Source organism: Dendronephthya gigantea, unplaced genomic scaffold, assembly GCF_004324835.1.
Source record: "Dendronephthya gigantea isolate DGI-Jeju-01 unplaced genomic scaffold, DenGig_1.0 000149F, whole genome shotgun sequence".
NCBI lineage: Eukaryota > Metazoa > Cnidaria > Anthozoa > Malacalcyonacea > Nephtheidae > Dendronephthya > Dendronephthya gigantea.
In genome coordinates, this window is record NW_021163159.1 from 117,964 (window position 1) to 136,392 (window position 18,429).

At 39.7% G+C, this 18,429-nt stretch overlaps 37 non-coding genes and 1 pseudogene across 37 annotated transcripts; all 38 read right to left on the reverse strand.

Annotated features, from left to right (window-relative positions):
- Positions 1-455: 455 nt before the first annotated feature.
- Positions 456-568, reverse strand: LOC114536874 (annotated as a pseudogene).
- Positions 569-828: 260 nt separating this feature from the next.
- On the reverse strand, positions 829-950 carry LOC114536928. The gene has a single exon (XR_003688549.1). It is a non-coding gene; the product is annotated as a U5 spliceosomal RNA (small nuclear RNA).
- A 248-nt stretch (positions 951-1,198) lies between these two features.
- LOC114536919 lies at positions 1,199-1,321 on the reverse strand. Its single transcript, XR_003688541.1, has one exon. It is a non-coding gene; the product is annotated as a U5 spliceosomal RNA (small nuclear RNA).
- Positions 1,322-1,570: 249 nt separating this feature from the next.
- On the reverse strand, positions 1,571-1,692 carry LOC114536894. Its single transcript, XR_003688517.1, has one exon. It is a non-coding gene; the product is annotated as a U5 spliceosomal RNA (small nuclear RNA).
- A 250-nt stretch (positions 1,693-1,942) lies between these two features.
- Positions 1,943-2,065, reverse strand: LOC114536911. Its single transcript, XR_003688533.1, has one exon. It is a non-coding gene; the product is annotated as a U5 spliceosomal RNA (small nuclear RNA).
- Positions 2,066-2,311: 246 nt separating this feature from the next.
- LOC114536899 lies at positions 2,312-2,436 on the reverse strand. Its single transcript, XR_003688522.1, has one exon. It is a non-coding gene; the product is annotated as a U5 spliceosomal RNA (small nuclear RNA).
- Positions 2,437-2,685: 249 nt separating this feature from the next.
- LOC114536873 lies at positions 2,686-2,806 on the reverse strand. Its single transcript, XR_003688498.1, has one exon. It is a non-coding gene; the product is annotated as a U5 spliceosomal RNA (small nuclear RNA).
- Positions 2,807-3,054: 248 nt separating this feature from the next.
- On the reverse strand, positions 3,055-3,176 carry LOC114536904. Its single transcript, XR_003688527.1, has one exon. It is a non-coding gene; the product is annotated as a U5 spliceosomal RNA (small nuclear RNA).
- A 247-nt stretch (positions 3,177-3,423) lies between these two features.
- Positions 3,424-3,546, reverse strand: LOC114536923. Its single transcript, XR_003688544.1, has one exon. It is a non-coding gene; the product is annotated as a U5 spliceosomal RNA (small nuclear RNA).
- A 249-nt stretch (positions 3,547-3,795) lies between these two features.
- Positions 3,796-3,918, reverse strand: LOC114536915. Its single transcript, XR_003688537.1, has one exon. It is a non-coding gene; the product is annotated as a U5 spliceosomal RNA (small nuclear RNA).
- Positions 3,919-4,167: 249 nt separating this feature from the next.
- On the reverse strand, positions 4,168-4,289 carry LOC114536896. The gene has a single exon (XR_003688519.1). It is a non-coding gene; the product is annotated as a U5 spliceosomal RNA (small nuclear RNA).
- Positions 4,290-4,539: 250 nt separating this feature from the next.
- Positions 4,540-4,662, reverse strand: LOC114536875. Its single transcript, XR_003688499.1, has one exon. It is a non-coding gene; the product is annotated as a U5 spliceosomal RNA (small nuclear RNA).
- Positions 4,663-4,908: 246 nt separating this feature from the next.
- Positions 4,909-5,029, reverse strand: LOC114536927. Its single transcript, XR_003688548.1, has one exon. It is a non-coding gene; the product is annotated as a U5 spliceosomal RNA (small nuclear RNA).
- A 244-nt stretch (positions 5,030-5,273) lies between these two features.
- On the reverse strand, positions 5,274-5,398 carry LOC114536891. Its single transcript, XR_003688514.1, has one exon. It is a non-coding gene; the product is annotated as a U5 spliceosomal RNA (small nuclear RNA).
- A 243-nt stretch (positions 5,399-5,641) lies between these two features.
- LOC114536878 lies at positions 5,642-5,764 on the reverse strand. Its single transcript, XR_003688502.1, has one exon. It is a non-coding gene; the product is annotated as a U5 spliceosomal RNA (small nuclear RNA).
- A 248-nt stretch (positions 5,765-6,012) lies between these two features.
- Positions 6,013-6,132, reverse strand: LOC114536926. The gene has a single exon (XR_003688547.1). It is a non-coding gene; the product is annotated as a U5 spliceosomal RNA (small nuclear RNA).
- Positions 6,133-6,375: 243 nt separating this feature from the next.
- LOC114536921 lies at positions 6,376-6,498 on the reverse strand. The gene has a single exon (XR_003688543.1). It is a non-coding gene; the product is annotated as a U5 spliceosomal RNA (small nuclear RNA).
- Positions 6,499-6,743: 245 nt separating this feature from the next.
- LOC114536905 lies at positions 6,744-6,863 on the reverse strand. Its single transcript, XR_003688528.1, has one exon. It is a non-coding gene; the product is annotated as a U5 spliceosomal RNA (small nuclear RNA).
- A 239-nt stretch (positions 6,864-7,102) lies between these two features.
- On the reverse strand, positions 7,103-7,223 carry LOC114536900. Its single transcript, XR_003688523.1, has one exon. It is a non-coding gene; the product is annotated as a U5 spliceosomal RNA (small nuclear RNA).
- A 242-nt stretch (positions 7,224-7,465) lies between these two features.
- Positions 7,466-7,585, reverse strand: LOC114536913. The gene has a single exon (XR_003688535.1). It is a non-coding gene; the product is annotated as a U5 spliceosomal RNA (small nuclear RNA).
- Positions 7,586-7,833: 248 nt separating this feature from the next.
- Positions 7,834-7,955, reverse strand: LOC114536895. The gene has a single exon (XR_003688518.1). It is a non-coding gene; the product is annotated as a U5 spliceosomal RNA (small nuclear RNA).
- A 250-nt stretch (positions 7,956-8,205) lies between these two features.
- LOC114536893 lies at positions 8,206-8,327 on the reverse strand. The gene has a single exon (XR_003688516.1). It is a non-coding gene; the product is annotated as a U5 spliceosomal RNA (small nuclear RNA).
- A 247-nt stretch (positions 8,328-8,574) lies between these two features.
- LOC114536925 lies at positions 8,575-8,696 on the reverse strand. Its single transcript, XR_003688546.1, has one exon. It is a non-coding gene; the product is annotated as a U5 spliceosomal RNA (small nuclear RNA).
- Positions 8,697-8,940: 244 nt separating this feature from the next.
- On the reverse strand, positions 8,941-9,063 carry LOC114536898. The gene has a single exon (XR_003688521.1). It is a non-coding gene; the product is annotated as a U5 spliceosomal RNA (small nuclear RNA).
- A 247-nt stretch (positions 9,064-9,310) lies between these two features.
- On the reverse strand, positions 9,311-9,433 carry LOC114536888. Its single transcript, XR_003688511.1, has one exon. It is a non-coding gene; the product is annotated as a U5 spliceosomal RNA (small nuclear RNA).
- A 249-nt stretch (positions 9,434-9,682) lies between these two features.
- Positions 9,683-9,804, reverse strand: LOC114536892. Its single transcript, XR_003688515.1, has one exon. It is a non-coding gene; the product is annotated as a U5 spliceosomal RNA (small nuclear RNA).
- Positions 9,805-10,052: 248 nt separating this feature from the next.
- On the reverse strand, positions 10,053-10,175 carry LOC114536876. Its single transcript, XR_003688500.1, has one exon. It is a non-coding gene; the product is annotated as a U5 spliceosomal RNA (small nuclear RNA).
- A 246-nt stretch (positions 10,176-10,421) lies between these two features.
- On the reverse strand, positions 10,422-10,546 carry LOC114536908. Its single transcript, XR_003688530.1, has one exon. It is a non-coding gene; the product is annotated as a U5 spliceosomal RNA (small nuclear RNA).
- A 249-nt stretch (positions 10,547-10,795) lies between these two features.
- On the reverse strand, positions 10,796-10,917 carry LOC114536912. Its single transcript, XR_003688534.1, has one exon. It is a non-coding gene; the product is annotated as a U5 spliceosomal RNA (small nuclear RNA).
- Positions 10,918-11,165: 248 nt separating this feature from the next.
- Positions 11,166-11,287, reverse strand: LOC114536902. The gene has a single exon (XR_003688525.1). It is a non-coding gene; the product is annotated as a U5 spliceosomal RNA (small nuclear RNA).
- A 241-nt stretch (positions 11,288-11,528) lies between these two features.
- LOC114536897 lies at positions 11,529-11,649 on the reverse strand. The gene has a single exon (XR_003688520.1). It is a non-coding gene; the product is annotated as a U5 spliceosomal RNA (small nuclear RNA).
- A 242-nt stretch (positions 11,650-11,891) lies between these two features.
- LOC114536879 lies at positions 11,892-12,014 on the reverse strand. Its single transcript, XR_003688503.1, has one exon. It is a non-coding gene; the product is annotated as a U5 spliceosomal RNA (small nuclear RNA).
- Positions 12,015-12,258: 244 nt separating this feature from the next.
- Positions 12,259-12,381, reverse strand: LOC114536907. The gene has a single exon (XR_003688529.1). It is a non-coding gene; the product is annotated as a U5 spliceosomal RNA (small nuclear RNA).
- A 248-nt stretch (positions 12,382-12,629) lies between these two features.
- On the reverse strand, positions 12,630-12,750 carry LOC114536916. The gene has a single exon (XR_003688538.1). It is a non-coding gene; the product is annotated as a U5 spliceosomal RNA (small nuclear RNA).
- A 240-nt stretch (positions 12,751-12,990) lies between these two features.
- LOC114536869 lies at positions 12,991-13,110 on the reverse strand. The gene has a single exon (XR_003688494.1). It is a non-coding gene; the product is annotated as a U5 spliceosomal RNA (small nuclear RNA).
- A 245-nt stretch (positions 13,111-13,355) lies between these two features.
- On the reverse strand, positions 13,356-13,478 carry LOC114536870. Its single transcript, XR_003688495.1, has one exon. It is a non-coding gene; the product is annotated as a U5 spliceosomal RNA (small nuclear RNA).
- Positions 13,479-17,902: 4,424 nt separating this feature from the next.
- On the reverse strand, positions 17,903-18,024 carry LOC114536924. The gene has a single exon (XR_003688545.1). It is a non-coding gene; the product is annotated as a U5 spliceosomal RNA (small nuclear RNA).
- A 248-nt stretch (positions 18,025-18,272) lies between these two features.
- LOC114536881 lies at positions 18,273-18,395 on the reverse strand. Its single transcript, XR_003688504.1, has one exon. It is a non-coding gene; the product is annotated as a U5 spliceosomal RNA (small nuclear RNA).
- Positions 18,396-18,429: the final 34 nt, after the last annotated feature.

Below are 18,429 nucleotides of genomic sequence, written 5' to 3' on the forward strand. Positions count from 1 at the left end.
AGGAATTAATTGAAGAATTTTGCTTCCGAATAAACTACCCGCCAATGCATGGTAAGTAGGAATAAATCACATCAGGAGAACATTCCAAGCAATTAATGTGCCGGCGATGTTAACTTTTTATCGATAGAGATGGTGGTCAAGTTGAAGGCATGACGCATAATCTCTTTTTAAAAGTGTGAATGTAAATAATCGCAATAAAAATGTTGTAAAACCAGTGCAAGCTGTAACATGTTCGTGATTAATTGTTTTTGTTCTTTTGTTATGCACTGCTTTGATTAGGCTCAAAGGTCAAAATATGCGATTGTGACTAAAGTTTTTTATCAGCCTCGTATGTTCTCATTTTTCACCATTTGGTATTAAAAGCATATCTTTCGATAGATAGAAGCCAGACGAGGTTGGACAAGCGATTAGAAAGTTTTAACGTGAGCTCTCGACAAATGAGATCACCCTATTTTCGCCCTATTTTCCGGTGGGCGACAAAAAATACCCTTAGGCATATTGTGTTGTTCTCCTCCACGGCAACCTTTAGTAAAAGGCGAAAGATTTTTTCGTAGGAGAACCAAGGCTTGGAAACTTCGGTGCTTCTCAGTGCTGTATAAACGAAATAGTTTCACTTTTGGAACACGGTAGTCACGGAAGTGCGCGCGCGCACAATGTTATCAATTGTGACGAATATTATTGTTTTTATAATTAGCAGTTGCTCAATCAATTGTGGGGTGTCGTTTGATATTTTAGCGTGATCAAGAGCCTTCTGCCTTCTGCCAGGAAAAAGAGCATTGGGAATCCGGATCACGCCTGCTGTTGATCTCGTAAACTTTTGATGAACACCCGCCCGGAAAATCCGGCGGGCGACAAAAAATACCCTTAGCCCATTGTTTTGTTCTCCTCATCGGAAATCTTTAGTAAAAGGCGAAAGATTTTTTCGTATAAATGAAAGAGAACCAAGGCTTGCAAACTTCGGTGCTTGTCAGTGCTGTGTAAACGAAATAGTTTTGCTTTTGGAACACGGTAGTCAGGGAAGTGCGCGCGCAATGTTATGAATTGTGACGAATATTATTGTTTTTGTAATTAGCAGTTGCTCAATCAATTGTGGGTGTCGTTTGATATTTTGGCGTGATCAATAGCCTTCTGCCAGGAAAAAGAGCATTGGGAATCCGGATCACACCTGCTGTTGATCTCGTACACTTTTGATAAATACCCGCCAGGAAAATCCGGTGTGCGACAAAAAATACACTTGTACCCATGGTCGTTTTCTCCTCCACGGAAATCTTTAGTAAAAGGCGAAAGATTTTTTCGTATAAATGAAGGAGAACCAAGGCTTGGAAACTTCGGTGCTTGTCAGTGCTGTATAAACGAAATAGTTTCGCTTTTGGAACACGGTAGTCACGGAAGTGCGCGCGCAATGTTATCAATTGTGACGAATATAATTGTTTTTATAATTAGCAGTTGCTCAATCAATTGTGGGGTGTCGTTTGATATTTTGGCGTGATCAATAGCCTTTTTCCAGGAAAAGCAGCATTGGGAATCCGGATTACGCCAGCTGTTGATCTCGTACACTTTTGATAAACACCCGCCTGGAAAATCCGGCGGGCGACAAAAATACCTTTAGGCCCATTGTGTTGTTCTCCTCCACGGAAATCTTTAGTAAAAGGCGAAAGATTTTTTCGTGTGAATGAAGGAGAACCAAGGCTTGGAAACTTTGGTGCTTGTCAGTGCTGTATAAACGAAATAGTTTCACTTTTGGAACACGGTAGTCACGGAAGTGCGCGCGCAATTTTATCAATTGTGACGAATATAATTGTTTTTTTAATTAGCAGTTGCTCAATCAATTGTGGGGTGTCGTTTGATATTTTGGCGTGATCAATAGCCTTCTGCCAGGGAAAAGGAACATTGGGAATCCGGATGACGCCAGCTGTTGATCTCGTACACTTTTGATAAACACCCGCCTGGAAAATCCGGCGGGCGACAAAAAATACCCTTAGGCCCATTGTGTTGTTCTCCTCCACGGAAATCTTTAGTAAAAGGCGAAAGATTTTTTCGTGTAAATGAAGGAGAACCAAGGCTTGGAAACTTCGGTGTTTGTCAGTGCTGTATAAACGAAATAGTTTCGCTTTTGGGACACGGTAATCACGGAAGTGCGCGCGCAATGTTATCAATTGTGACGAATATAATTGTTTTTTTAATTCACAGTTGCTCAATCATTTGTGGGGTGTCGTTTGATATTTTGGCGCGATCAATAGCCTTCTGCCAAGAAAAGAGCATAGGGAATCCGGATTACGCCAGCTGTTCATCTCGTACACTTTTTAAAAACACCCGCCTGGAAAATCCGGCGGGCAACAAAAAATACCTTTAGGCCCATTGTGTTGTTCTCCTCCACGGAAATCTTTAGTAAAAGGCGAAAGATTTTTTCGTGTAAATGAAGGAGAACCAAGGCTTGGAAACTTGGGTTTTTGTCAGTGCTGTATAAACGAAATAGTTTCGCTTTTGGACACGGTAATCACGGAAGTGCGCGCGCAATGTTATCAATTGTGACGAATATAATTGTTTTTTTAATTTGCAGTTGCTCAATCAATTGTGGGGTGTCGTTTGATATTTTGGCGTGATCAATAGCCTTCTGCCAGGGAAAAAGAAGAATGGGAATCCGGATTACGCCAGCTGTTGATCTCGTACACTTTTGATAAACACCCGCCTGGAAAATCCGGCGGGCGACAAAAAATACCCTTAGGCCCATTGTGTTGTTCTCCTCCACGGAATCTTTAGTAAAAGGCGAAAGATTTTTTCGTGTAAATGAAGAGAACCAAGGCTTGGAAACTTCGGTTTTGTCAGTGCTGTATAAACGAAATAGTTTCGCTTTTGGGACACGGTAATCACGGAAGTGCGCGCGCAATGTTATCAATTGTGACGAATATAATTGTTTTTTTAATTCGCAGTTGCTCAATCAATTGTGGGGTGTCGTTTGATATTTTGGCGTGATCAATAGCCTTCTGCCAGGAAAAGGAGCATTGGGAATCCGGATTACGCCAGCTGTTGATCTCGTACACTTTTGATAAACACCCGCCTGGAAAATCCGGCAGGCGACAAAAATACCTTTAGGCCCATTGTGTTGTTCTCCTCCACGGAAATCTTTAGTAAAAGGCGAAAGATTTTTTCGTGCAAATGAAGGAGAACCAAGGCTTGGAAACTTCGGTGCTTGTCAGTGCTGTATAAACGAAATAGTTACGCTTTTGGACACGGTAGTCAGGGAAGTGCGCCCGCAATGTTATCAATTGTGACGAATATTATTGTTTTTATAATTAGCAGTTGCTCAATCAGTTGTGGGGTGTCGTTTGATATTTTGGCGTGATCAATAGCCTTCTGCCAAGAAAGGAGCATTGGGAATCAGGATTACGCCAGCTGTTGATCTCGTACACTTTTGATAAACACCCGCCTGGAAAATCCGGCGGGCGACAAAAAATACCCTTAGGCCCATTGTGTTGTTCTCCTCCACGGAAATCTTTAGTAAAAGGCGAAAGATTTTTTCGTGTAAATGAAGGAGAACCAAGGCTTGCGAACTTCGGTGCTTGTCAGTGCTGTATAAACGAAATAGTTTCGCTTTTGGAAAACGGTAGTCACGGAATTGCGCGCGCAATGTTATCAATTGTGATTAATATAATTGTTTTTTTAATTAGCAGTTGCTCAATCAATTGTGGGGTGTCGTTTGATATTTTGGCGTGATCAATAGCCTTCTGTCAGGAAAAGGAGTATTGGGAATCCGGATGACGGCTGCTGTTGATCTCGTAAACTTTTGATAAACAACCTCCTGGAAAATCCGGCGGGCGACAAAAAATACCCTTAGGCCCATTGTGTTGTTCTCCTCCACGGAAATCTTTCGTAAAAGGCGAAAGATTTTTTCGTGTAAATGAAGGAGAACCAAGGCTTGGAAACTTCGGTGTTTGTCAGTGCTGTATAAACGAAATAGTTTCGCTTTTGGGAAACGGTAATCACGGAAGTGCGCGCGCAATGTTATCAATTGTGACGAATATAAATGTTTTTTTAATTCGCAGTTGCTCAATCAATTGTGGGGTGTCGTTTGATATTTTGGCGTGATCAATAGCCTTCTGCCAGGAAAAGGAGCATTGGGAATCCGGATTACGCCAGCTGTTGATCTCGTACACTTTTGAAAAACACCCGCCTGGAAAATCCGGCAGGCGACAAAAATACCTTTAGGCCCATTGTGTTGTTCTCCTTCACGGAAATCTTTAGTAAAAGGCAAAAGATTTTTTCGTGTAAATGAAGGAGAACCAAGGCTTGGAAACTTGGGTTTTTGTCAGTGCTGTATAAACGAAATAGTTTCGCTTTTGGCACACGGTAATCACTGAAGTGCGCGCGCAATGTTATCAATTGTGACGAATATAATTGTTTTTTTAATTTGCAGTTGCTCAATCAATTGTGGGGTGTCGTTTGATATTTTGGCGTGATCAATAGCCTTCTGCCAGGGAAAAGAAGAATTGGGAATCCGGATTACGCCAGCTGTTGATCTCGTACACTTTTGATAAACACCCGCCTGGAAAATCCGGCGGGCGACAAAAAATACCCTTAGGCCCATTGTGTTGTTCTCCTCCACGGAAATCTTTAGTAAAAGGCGAAAGATTTTTTCGTGTAAATGAAGGAGAACCAAGGCTTGGAAACTTGGGTTTTTGTCAGTGCTGTATAAACGAAATAGTTTCGCTTTTGGGGCACACGGTAATCACGAAGTGCGCGCGCAATGTTATCAATTGTGACGAATATAATTGTTTTTTAATTCGCAGTTGCTCAATCAATTGTGGGGTGTCGTTTGATATTTTGGCGTGATCAATAGCCTGCCAGGAAAAGGAGCATTGGGAATCCGGATTACGCCAGCTGTTGATCTCGTACACTTTTGATAAACACCCGCCTGGAAAATCCGGCGGGCGACAAAAATACCTTTAGGCCCATTGTGTTGTTCTCCTCCACGGAAATCTTTAGTAAAAGGCGAAGATTTTTTCGTGCAAATGAAGGAGAACCAAGGCTTGGAAACTTCGGTGCTTGTCAGTGCTGTATAAACGAAATAGTTACGCTTTTGGAACACGGTAGTCAGGGAAGTGCGCCCGCAATGTTATCAATTGTTACGAATTTATTGTTTTTTAATTAGCAGTTGCTCAATCAGTTGTGGGGTGTCGTTTGATATTTTGGCGTGATCAATAGCCTTCTGCCAAGAAAGGAGCATTGGGAATCAGGATTACGCCAGCATTTGATCTCGTACACTTTTGATAAACACCCGCCTGGAAAATCCGGCGGGCAACAAAAAATACCCTTAGGCCCATTGTGTTGTTCTCCTCCACGGAAATCTTTAGTAAAAGGCGAAAGATTTTTTCGTGTAAATGAAGGAGAACCAAGGCTTGGGAATTTCGGTGCTTGTCAGTGCTGTATAAACGAAATAGTTTCGCTTTTGGAAAACGGTAGTCACGGAATTGCGCGCGCAATGTTATCAATTGTGAAATATAATTGTTTTTTTAATTCGCAGTTGCTCAATCAATTTGGGGTGTCGTTTGATATTTTGGCGTGATCAATAGCCTTCTGCCAGGAAAAGGAGTTGGGAATCCGGATACGCAGCTGTTGATCTCGTACACTTTTGATAAACAACCCGCCTGGAAAATCCGGCGGGCGACAAAAAATACCCTTAGGCCCATTGTGTTGTTCTCCTCCACGGAAATCTTTAGTAAAAGGCGAAAGATTTTTTCGTGTAAATGAAGGAGAACCAAGGCTTGGAAACTTCGGTGTTTGTCAGTGCTGTATAAACGAAATAGTTTCGCTTTTGGGAAACGGTAATCACGGAAGTGCGCGCGCAATGTTATCAATTGTGACGAATATAATGTTTTTTTAATTCGCAGTTGCTCAATCAATTGTGGGGTGTCGTTTGATATTTTGGCGTGATCAATAGACTTCTGCCAGGAAAAGGAGCATTGGGAATCCGGATTACGCCAGCTGTTGATCTCGTACACTTTTGATAAACACCCGCCTGGAAAATCCGGCGGGCGACAAAAATACCTTAGGCCCATTGTGTTGTTCTCCTCACGGAAATCTTTAGTAAAAGGCGAAAGATTTTTTCGTGTAAATGAAGGAGAACCAAGGCTTGGAAACTTGGGTTTTTGTCAGTGCTGTATAAACGAAATAGTTTCGCTTTTGGGACACGGTAATCACGGAAGTGCGCGCGCAATGTTATCAATTGTGACGAATATAATTGTTTTTTAATTGCAGTTGCTCAATCATTGTGGGGTGTCGTTTGATATTTTGGCGTGATCAATAGCCTTCAGGGAAAAAGAAGAATTGGGAATCCGGATTACGCCAGCTGTTGATCTCGTACACTTTTGATAAACACCCGCCTGAAAATCCGGCGGGCACAAAAAATACCCTTAGGCCCATTGTGTTGTTCTCCTCCACGGAAATCTTTCGTAAAAGGCGAAAGATTTTTTTCGTGTAAATGAAGGAGAACCAAGGCTTGGAAACTTCGGTTTGTCAGTGCTGTATATAACGAAATAGTTTCGCTTTTGGGAAACGGTAATCACGGAAGTGCGCGCGCAATGTTATCAATTGTGACGAATATAATGTTTTTTTAATTCGCAGTTGCTCAATCAATTGTGGGGTGTCGTTTGATATTTTGGTGATCAATAGCCTTCTGCCAGGGAAAAGGCATTGGGAATCCGGATTACGCCAGCTGTTGATCTCGTACACTTTTGATAAACACCCGCCTGGAAAATCCGCGGGCGACAAAAAATACCTTAGGCCCATTGTGTTGTTCTCCTCCACGGAAATCTTTAGTAAAAGGCGAAAGATTTTTTCGTGTAAATGAAGGAGAACCAAGGCTTGGAAACTTGGTGTTTCAGTGCTGTATAAACGAAATAGTTTCGCTTTTGGACACGGTAATCACGGAAGTGCGCGCGCAATGTTATCAATTGTGACGAATATAATTTTTTTTAATTGCAGTTGCTCAATCAATTGTGGGTGTCGTTTGATATTTTGGCGTGATCAATAGCCTTCTGCCAGAAAGGAGCATTGGGAATCCGGATTACGCCAGCTGTTGATCTCGTACACTTTTGATAAACACCCGCCTGGAAAATCCGGCGGGCGACAAAAATACCTTAGGCCCATTGTGTTGTTCTCCTCCACGGAAATCTTTAGTAAAAGGCGAAAGATTTTTTCGTGTAAATGAAGGAGAACCAAGGCTTGGAAACTTCGGTGTTTCAGTGCTGTATAAACGAAATAGTTTCGCTTTTGGACACAGTAATCACGGAAGTGCGCGCGCAATGTTATCAATTGTGACGAATATAATTTTTTTATAATTGCAGTTGCTCAATCAATTGTGGGTGTCGTTTGATATTTTGGCGTGATCAATAGCCTTCTGCCAAGAAAGGAGCATTGGGAATCCGGATTACGCCAGCTGTTGATCTCGTACACTTTTGATAAACACCCGCCTGGAAAATCCGGCGGGCGACAAAAAATACCCTTAGGCCCATTGTGTTGTTCTCCTCCACGGAAATCTTTAGTAAAAGGCGAAAGATTTTTTCGTGTAAATGAAAAACCAAGGCTTGGAAACTTCGGTGCTTGTCAGTGCTGTATAAACGAAATAGTTTCGCTTTTGGAACACGGTAGTCACGGAAGTGCGCGCGCAATGTTATCAATTGTGACGAATATAATTGTTTTTATAATTAGCAGTTGCTCAATCAATTGTGGGGTGTCGTTTGATATTTTGGCGTGATCAATAGCCTTCTGCCAAGAAAGGAGCATTGGGAATCCGGATTACGCCAGCTGTTGATCTCGTACACTTTTGATAAACACCCGCCTGGAAAATCCGGCGGGCACAAAAAATACCCTTAGGCCCATTGTGTTGTTCTCCTCCACGGAAATCTTTAGTAAAAGGCGAAAGATTTTTTCGTGTAAATGAAGGAGAACCAAGGCTTGGAAACTTCGGTGTTTGTCAGTGCTGTATAAACGAAATAGTTTCGCTTTTGGAAACGGTAATCACGGAAGTGCGCGCGCAATGTTATCAATTGTGACGAATATTTAAATGTTTTTTTAATTCGCAGTTGCTCAATCAATTGTGGGGTGTCGTTTGATATTTTGGCGTGATCAATAGCCTTCTGCCAGGAAAAGGAGCATTGGGAATCCGGATTACGCCAGCTGTTGATCTCGTACACTTTTGATAAACACCCGCCTGGAAAATCCGGCGGGCGACAAAAAATACCTTAGGCCCATTGTGTTGTTCTCCTCCACGGAAATCTTTAGTAAAAGGCGAAAGATTTTTTCGTGTAAATGAAGGAGAACCAAGGCTTGGAAACTTCGGTGTTTTCAGTGCTGTATAAACGAAATAGTTTCGCTTTTGGGAACACGGTAATCACGGAAGTGCGCGCGCAATGTTATCAATTGTGACGAATATAATGTTTTTTAATTCGCAGTTGCTCAATCAATTGTGGGGTGTCGTTTGATATTTTGGCGTGATCAATACCCTTCTGCCAGGAAAAGGAGCATTTGGGAATCCGGATTACGCCAGCTGTTGATCTCGTACACTTTTGATAAACACCCGCTGGAAAATCCGGCGGGCGACAAAAAATACCCTTAGGCCCATTGTGTTGTTCTCTCCACGGAAATCTTTAGTAAAAGGCGAAAGATTTTTTCGTGTAAATGAAGGAGAACCAAGGCTTGGAAACTTCGGTGCTTGTCAGTGCTGTATAAACGAAATAGTTTCGCTTTTGGACACGGTAGTCACGGAAGTGCGCGCGCAATGTTATCAATTGTGACGAATATAATTTTTTATAATTAGCAGTTGCTCAATCAATTGTGGGGTGTCGTTTGATATTTTGGCGTGATCAATAGCCTTCTGCAAGAAAGGAGCATTGGGAATCCGGATTACGCCAGCTGTTGATCTCGTACACTTTTGATAAACACCCGCCTGGAAAATCCGGCGGGCGACAAAAAATACCCTTAGACCCATTGTGTTGTTCTCCTCCACGGAAATCTTTAGTAAAAGGCGAAAGATTTTTTCGTGTAAATGAAGGAGAACCAAGGCTTGGAAACTTCGGTGCTTGTCAGTGCTGTATAAACGAAATAGTTTCGCTTTTGGAACACGGTAGTCACGGAAGTGCGCGCGCAATGTTATCAATTGTGACGAATATTATTGTTTTTATAATTAGCAGTTGCTCAATCAATTGTGGGTGTCGTTTGATATTTTGGCGTGATCAATAGCCTTCTGCCAAGAAAGGAGCATTGGGAATCCGGATTACGCCAGCTGTTGATCTCGTACACCTTTGATAAACACCCGCCAGGAAAATCCGGCGGGCGACAAAAAATACCCTTAGGCCCATTGTGTTGTTCTCCTCCACGGAAATCTTTAGTAAAAGGCGAAAGATTTTTTCGTGTAAATGAAGGAGAACCAAGGCTTGGAAACTTCGGTGCTTTTCAGTGCTGTATAAACGAAATAGTTTCGCTTTTGGAACACGGTAATCACGGAAGTGCGCGCGCAATGTTATCAATTGTGACGAATATAAATGTTTTTTTAATTCGCAGTTGCTCAATCAATTTTGGGGTGTCGTTTGATATTTTGGCGTGATCAATAGCCTTCTGCCAGGAAAAGGAGCATTGGGAATCCGGATTACGCCAGCTGTTGATCTCGTACACTTTTGATAAACACCCGCCTGGAAAATCCGGCGGGCGACAAAAATACCTTTAGGCCCATTGTGTTGTTCTCCTTCACGGAAATCTTTAGTAAAAGGCAAAAGATTTTTTCGTGTAAATGAAGGAGAACCAAGGCTTGGAAACTTCGGTGTTTTTCAGTGCTGTATAAACGAAATAGTTTCGCTTTTGGGACACAGTAATCACGGAAGTGCGCGCGCTATGTTATCAATTGTGACGAATATAATTATTTTTATAATTGGCAGTTGCTCAATCAATTGTGAGGTGTCGTTTGATATTTTGGCGTGATCAATAGCCTTCTGCCAAGAAAGGAGCATAGGGAATCCGGATTACGCCAGCTGTTGATCTCGTACACTTTTGATAAACACCCGCCTGGAAAATCCGGCGGGCGACAAAAATGCCTTTAGGCCCATTGTGTTGTTCTCCTCCACGGAAATTATTAGTAAAAAGGCGAAAGATTTTTTCTTGCAAATGAAGAAGAACCAAGGCTTGGAAACTTCGGTGCTTGTCAGTGCTGTATAAACGAAATAGTTACGCTTTTGGAACACGGTAGTCAGGGAAGTGCGCCCGCAATCTTATCAATTGTGACGAATATTATTGTTTTTATAATTAGCAGTTGCTCAATCAGTTGTGGGGTGTCGTTTGATATTTTGGCGTGATCAATAGCCTTCTGCCAAGAAAGGAGCATTGGGAATCCGGATTACGCCAGCTGTTGATCTCGTACACTTTTGATAAACACCCGCCTAGAAAATCCGGCGGGCAACAAAAAATACCCTTAGGCCCATTGTGTTGTTCTCCTCCACGGAAATCTTTCGTAAAAGGCGAAAGATTTTTTCGTGTAAATGAAGGAGAACCAAGGCTTGGAAACTTCGGTGTTTGTCAGTGCTGTATAAACGAAATAGTTTCGCTTTTGGGAAACGGTAATCACGGAAGTGCGCGCGCAATGTTATCAATTGTGACGAATATAAATGTTTTTTTAATTCGCAGTTGCTCAATCAATTGTGGGGTGTCGTTTGATATTTTGGCGTGATCAATAGCCTTCTGCCAGGAAAAGGAGCATTGGGAATCCGGATTACGCCAGCTGTTGATCTCGTACACTTTTGAAAAACACCCGCTTGGAAAATCCGGCAGGCGACAAAAATACCTTTAGGCCCATTGTGTTGTTCTCCTTCACGGAAATCTTTAGTAAAAGGCGAAAGATTTTTTCGTGTAAATGAAGGAGAACCAAGGCTTGGAAACTTCGGTTTTTGTCAGTGCTGTATAAACGAAATAGTTTCGCTTTTGGCACACGGTAATCACTGAAGTGCGCGCGCAATGTTATCAATTGTGACGAATATAATTTTTTTATAATTCGCAGTTGCTCAATCAATTGTGGGGTGTCGTTTGATATTTTGGCGTGATCAATAGCCTTCTGCCAGGAAAAGGAGCATTGGGAATCCGGATTACGCCAGCTGTTGATCTCGTACACTTTTGATAAACACCCGCCTGGAAAATCCGGCGGGCGACAAAAATACCCTTAGGCCCATTGTGTTGTTCTCCTCCACGGAAATCTTTAGTAAAAGGCGAAAGATTTTTTCGTGTAAATGAAGGAGAACCAAGGCTTGGAAACTTCGGTGTTTTTCAGTGCTGTATAAACGAAATAGTTTCGCTTTTGGACATAATCACGGAAGTGCGCGCGCAATGTTATCAATTGTGACGAATATAATTTTTTTATAATTGCAGTTGCTCAATCAATTGTGGGTGTCGTTTGATATTTTGGCGTGATCAATAGCCTTCTGCCAAGAAAGGAGCATTGGGAATCCGGATTACGCCAGCTGTTGATCTCGTACACTTTTGATAAACACCCGCCTGGAAAATCCGGCGGGCGACAAAAAATCCTTAGGCCCATTGTGTTGTTCTCCTCCACGGAAATCTTTAGTAAAAGGCGAAAGATTTTTTCGTGTAAATGAAGGAGAACCAAGGCTTGGAAACTTCGGTGCTTGTCAGTGCTGTATAAACGAAATAGTTTCGCTTTTGGAACACGGTAGTCACGGAAGTGCGCCGCAATTATCAATTGTGACGAATTATTGTTTTTTATAATTAGCAGTTGCTCAATCATTGTGGGGTGTCGTTTGATATTTTGGCGTGATCAATAGCCTTCTGCCAAGAAAGGAGCATTGGGAATCCGGATTACGCCAGCTTTGATCTCGTACACTTTTGATAAACACCCGCCTGGAAAATCCGGCGGGCGACAAAAAATACCCTTAGGCCCATTGTGTTGTTCTCCTCCACGGAAATCTTTAGTAAAAGGCGAAAGATTTTTTCGTGTAAATGAAGGAGAACCAAGGCTTGGAAACTTCGGTGCTTGTCAGTGCTGTATAAACGAAATAGTTTCGCTTTTGGAAACGGTAGTCACGGAAGTGCGCGCGCAATGTTATCAATTGTGATATAATTGTTTTTTTAATTAGCAGTTGCTCAATCAATTGTGGGGTGTCGTTTGATATTTTGGCGTCTGATCAATAGCCTTCTGCAGGAAAAGGAGCATTGGGAATCCGGATTACGCCAGCTGTTGATCTCGTACACTTTTGATAAACACCGCCTGGAAAATCCGGCGGGCGACAAAAAATACCCTTAGGCCCATTGTGTTGTTCTCCTCCACGGAAATCTTTCGTAAAAGGCGAAAGATTTTTTCGTGTAAATGAAGGAGAACCAAGGCTTGGAAACTTCGGTGTTTGTCAGTGCTGTATAAACGAAATAGTTTCGCTTTTGGGAACACGGTAATCACGGAAGTGCGCGCGCAATGTTATCAATTGTGACGAATATAATGTTTTTTTAATTCGCAGTTGCTCAATCAATTGTGGGTGTCGTTTGATATTTTGGCGTGATCAATAGCCTTCTGCCAGGAAAAGGAGCATTGGGAATCCGGATTACGCCAGCTGTTGATCTCGTACACTTTTGATAAACACCCGCCTGGAAAATCCGGCGGGCGACAAAAATACCTTTAGGCCCATTGTGTTGTTCTCCTTCACGGAAATCTTTAGTAAAAGGCAAAAGATTTTTCGTGTAAATGAAGGAGAACCAAGGCTTGGAAACTTAGGTGTTTTTCAGTGCTGTATAAACGAAATAGTTTCGCTTTTGGGACACAGTAATCACGGAAGTGCGCGCGCAATGTTATCAATTGTGACGAATATATTTTTATAATTGGCAGTTGCTCAATCAATTGTGGGTGTCGTTTGATATTTTGGCGTGATCAATAGCCTTCTGCAAGAAAGGAGCAGGGAATCCGGATTACGCCAGCTGTTGATCTCGTACACTTTTGATAAACACCCGCCTGGAAAATCCGGCGGGACAAAAATGCCTTTAGGCCCATTGTGTTGTTCTCCTCCACGGAAATCTTTAGTAAAAGGCGAAAGATTTTTTCGTGCAAATGAAGGAGAACCAAGGCTTGGAAACTTCGGTGCTTGTCAGTGCTGTATAAACGAAATAGTTACGCTTTTGGAACACGGTAGTCAGGGAAGTGCGCGCGCAATCTTATCAATTGTGACGAATATTATTGTTTTTATAATTAGCAGTTGCTCAATCATTGGGGTGTCGTTTGATATTTTGGCGTGATCAATAGCCTTCTGCCAAGAAAGGAGCATTGGGAATCCGGATTACGCCAGCTGTTGATCTCGTACACTTTTGATAAACACCCGCCTGGAAAATCCGGCGGGCAACAAAAAATACCCTTAGGCCCATTGTGTTGTTCTCCTCCACGGAAATCTTTAGTTAAAGGCGAAAGATTTTTTCGTGTAAATGAAGGAGAACCAATCAATCAATCAATCAATCATTTTATTGATACCAGAATTGTTACAGTGAAAGTTACAAAAGGTTATTAAAACAAAGTAGTCGGTACCAGCTAGCTGTAACAACCGTAAGGCTGAAGAAAACAGCTAGCTAATAGTAATTATTTAAAAAAGAATTTTTACACGCAAGAAGTTAATACGACGAACCAAAGTTCCACACATATATATACAGGTATAATCGTAAGAAGTTGACGTTGTTAACTTGGATTGTTATGTATCATAATATGACTGTAATAACATTTTTTTTCATTTCTTGTTTAAATTTAGATTTCCCAAGGCTTTTAAGATTTTCATCAATACTATTCCATGCCTTAGGGCCGGCAAATCTAATATTATATTTGCCGTAATTTGTTCTTATTTTTGGAAGAGAATAAGATGATCTTGAAGCAAGTCTGGTATTATAGCTGTGTTTTTGACTAATCGGAAGAAAAAAATCTTGGAAAGTGGCTGGTAAATTCCCAGTATGTTATCAAACATAAATAACACATTTTGAAAAAAGGTCAAGTCATGAAATTTCACGATATCTAAATATATGAAAAGAGGATTGGTATGGTCATTATAATCTGAAAAGGTCATTTTTTGTAGAATAGAAATCCGATTAAGAGATGAGACATAGGTGTTGCCCCAAGCCACCAGGCCATATGTTAAATAAGGATAGATTAAATAATGAATAATAAAGATTTTTAAGTATATTAATATTGACCAAACTCCGTAATTTATAAATAATCCCAATATTTCGTTTAATTTTTTTCGAAATTTCAGATATGTGTGATTTCCAGTTCAAGTGACAATCAATTAAGATACCTAAATATTTAATAGTCTGTTCACGCTTAATTTGTACTGCATTTAAAAGTAATTGTATATTGTAATCAATCTTTTTCTGAGGTGGATGAAAAATAACATAATTGGTTTTTGCAATGTTTAGAGACAATTTATTAGTACATAACCATTGATATACCCTTTCGAGTTCCTTTGTTATTGTCGATTGTAATAATGAAAGATTTTTGTTTGTATAAAAAAGACTAGAGTCATCAGCGAAAAGATGAAACTCAAAAACATCTGATGAGTTGTGAAAATCATTGATATATAATAAAAATAGAAGGGGTCCAAGGACTGATCCTTGGGGCACTCCACAGGAAATGTCCATAATTTCAGATTTAACATGGCCTATAGATACAAATTGCTTTCTATTATCCAAATAAGATTTGAACCAGTCATTCACTATACCTCTAATACCATAATACTCTAATTTTTCCAGGAGGATACCATGATTAACCGTATCAAATGCTTTGGATAAATCTAAAAATATTCCACAGCAATATTTGCCATCCTCTATAGCCCCTTGTATTTTGTCAATAATTGAAAGAATAGCTTGTATTGTAGAATGTTTCGAACGAAAACCAAACTGGTTCTTGTATAAAATATTATATTTTTCAATGAAATTAATTAAGCGTTTGTAGATAATTTTCTCAAGGAGTTGGTTAAATATAGAGAGAAGTGAAATAGGGCGATAATTGGTTAAAATAATATGTGACCCCTTTTTGTATATTGGTATGACATTAGTTATTTTGAATTTATCAGGGACAACATCCATGGTCATCGAGCAGTTAAATATATGTTCCAGTGGTTTAGAAATACCTGTGGCTATAATCTTCAAAATACTTATTGGTATACTATTTGGACCAGTAGATTTAGAAGACTTTAATGTATTGATTTCATTTTCGATTTCGTTTTGACTAGTAGGATTTAAAAAAAAGGAATTGAACTGTTGTAATGGCATAAATGACATTACAGATATGCTAGTGTGGAATGGATTGAGCAAGACTATTACCAATATTGGTAAAAGACTCATTGAAGCATTTGCATAGCTTTACTATCTGTATCTCAGTATTATCCCTTAAGATCTTAGAAGGCGTGCTGTTTGAAATAGGGTTAAAACTTATAATCTGTCTTATCCCTTTCCATATATTTTTAATATTAGCACTATGTATAGTAAAATAATTATTATAATAATGAGTCTTACTTATTTTAATAAGATGATTTAATTTATTTCTATATATTTTAAATTTAGCATGGTAGTAGAGTGACTTGGTTCTAATATATTTTTATACAAGTTATTTTATTTTAATAGAAGTTTTAATTCCTGCAGTAATCCATGGGTTACCAAGATTTTTAATAGCTCTTTTACTCAGTTGCTTAGAAGGGGCATGTTTCGATAATTTAGAAGTTTTGAATAGAATCATCAAACAAGATATTGGATCATTATTTGTAGAGTCAAGATTCCAAGTAGTGTTTCGAATTCATTAATAAATGAGGCTTCATCAAAATTAGTAATCTCTCTTATAAATCCGGAGATTCTTTGGTAGAGTTGAAAATTTGTTTAATAATAAAATTAGGAGATGATCAGTAAGATCATAAAATTTATTACCACTACTTACATGATGAGCAACCGAATTAAAAATATTATCATCAAAGTGCGAAGTTCAGTTAATCGAGTTGGCTGTAAATATGAGGGAAAAAATGTGAACCCATAGTGTTTATAAAGTTGTCGGTAGATGGATGTGAATCATAATTTAAAAGATTTAAATTAAAGTCGCCTATTATAATACTATACTTATTTTCCTTACTGATTATATTAAGAGTTTTATCTAAATATACCATAAATGCTTCAAGATCACTTTGTGGATGTCTATATATTACTCCACATAAAATATTATGATTCATATTACTCTGTATCTCAATCCAAAGTGTTTCGAAATCTGCAGTAATCATGGAGAGATCAGGCCTTTTTGTATAATGAATATTCTCTCTCACAAAAAAAGCAGTTCCACCAGCATTCGATAGGCTAGGTTGGGATATAAACGTATAGCCGGGCATGTTAAAATTACAAATGGTTTCTTTACTTACTTTAAATTTAATCTCTGTTAGACCAATAATTGAGAAATTATGGTCCAGAGCATTTAGCATTTCAACTAAGTTATCAAAGTTTGCTGCCAAACTTTTAATGTTAGAATGTAAGCATGAGAAAAAAATTTTAGATTTGATACAATTGTTTACTTGGTCATCATTCCTAAAATCATCAGGAGAGTAATTTTGGAAATTCGATTGAATAGGTATATGAAGATCTGGATCTAAATGAGCTATCTGAGAGCTTATATTTATGCTATTAGAAGACATAAAAGAAATAGCTAATCATACGATATTACGTACTATAATTGTACGTTCAATATAAACAGAAGTAAAGGTTCTAAGAGTTCATGATTTTTGTCAGGTCTCTCCAATTGACTACAGAGATTGTTGGGCTAGACTCATTTTTTCTAAGAAGGATCTTACCAGAAGATGTCCATATATACTTGAATTTTTTTCTCTTCTGACTTCGAGACATTTGTTGAATAGCTTTCTGTTCTGGTTCGTTAGGCTTTCCACAATGAAGATTTTCTTGTCAGTAAACCGGGTGATACCAATATCTTTTATTGATTTATCTCGTAAAACTTTCCTCTCTCGATAAAGTTTATCTCTTACATCTCGACGATTAAACTTGACTATGATAGCGGGGTCACGACCATCTGAGGCTCTCAATCTATGGCTAATTGAGATATCTTGATCACTGACATGAACACCAACTTCTTGACCAATTCTCTTCACTATTTCGTTGGTATTCTCTCCCATAACCATCGGGATTCCTCGTATTTCTAGGCAATCTCTCCTATAGTATTGCTCGAGATCATTGACTTCAGCTTTCAGCATTTCTATATTATTGACTGCCTCATGGAGTTGTTTCCTTAAGCATTGGTTTTCTTCTTGGACATCTTTCATTAGATCATTCGCAGAATCATATTTTGTAATAAGTTGATCATATTTTGAACTGAGAAAGTCAATAGACTCTTCTATCTTGTCTATTTTGTTGATTTTATGTCTGAGATCATCCAGGGTTTTCATCACTGGATTCAGCTTCTTATCCAGGATATTTCCGATTAATTTTGTTAATGCTTTCTCATCCATCCCATCAATAAATTGATTTGCTTTATACTAAGCAAAACTAATGAAAAAATTGTAAAAACGGAAGGCAAATATAAGCAGATTTAGTTCAAATATGTCGGATCACAAAATCCGCCATCTTACTTCTCGCGTGCACGTCAAGGCTTGGAAACTTGGGTTTTTGTCAGTGCTGTATAAACGAAATAGTTTCGCTTTTGGGACACGGTAATCACGGAAGTGCGCGCACAATGTTATCAATTGTGACGAATATAAATGTTTTTTTAATTCGCAGTTGCTCAATCAATTGTATGGTGTCGTTTGATATTTTGGCGTGATCAATAGCCTTCTGCCAGGAAAAGGAGCATTGGGAATCCGGATTACGCCAGCTGTTGATCTCGTACACTTTTGAAAAACACCCGCCTGGAAAATCCGGCGGGCGACAAAAATACCTTTAGGCCCATTGTGTTGTTCTCCTCCACGGAAATCTTTAGTAAAAGGCGAAATACTTTTTCGTGCAAATGAAGGAGAACCAAGGCTTGGAAACTTCGGTGCTTCTCAGTGCTGTATAAACGAAATAGTTTCGCTTTTGGAACACGGTAGTCAGGGAAGTGCGCGCGCAATGTTATCAATTGTGACGAATATAATTGTTTTTATAATTAGCAGTTGCTCAATCAGTTGTGGGGTGTCGTTTGATATTTTGGCGTGATCAATAGCCTTCTGCCAAGAAAGGAGCATTGGGAATCCGGATTACGCCAGCTGTTGATCTCGTACACTTTTGATAAACACCCGCCTGGAAAATCCGGCGGGCGACAAAAAATACCCTTAGGCCCATTGTGTTGTTCTCCTCCACGGAAATCTTTAGTAAAAGGCGAAAGATTTTTTCGTGTAAATGAAGGAGAACCAAGGCTTGGAAACTTCGGTGTTTGTCAGTGCTGTATAAACG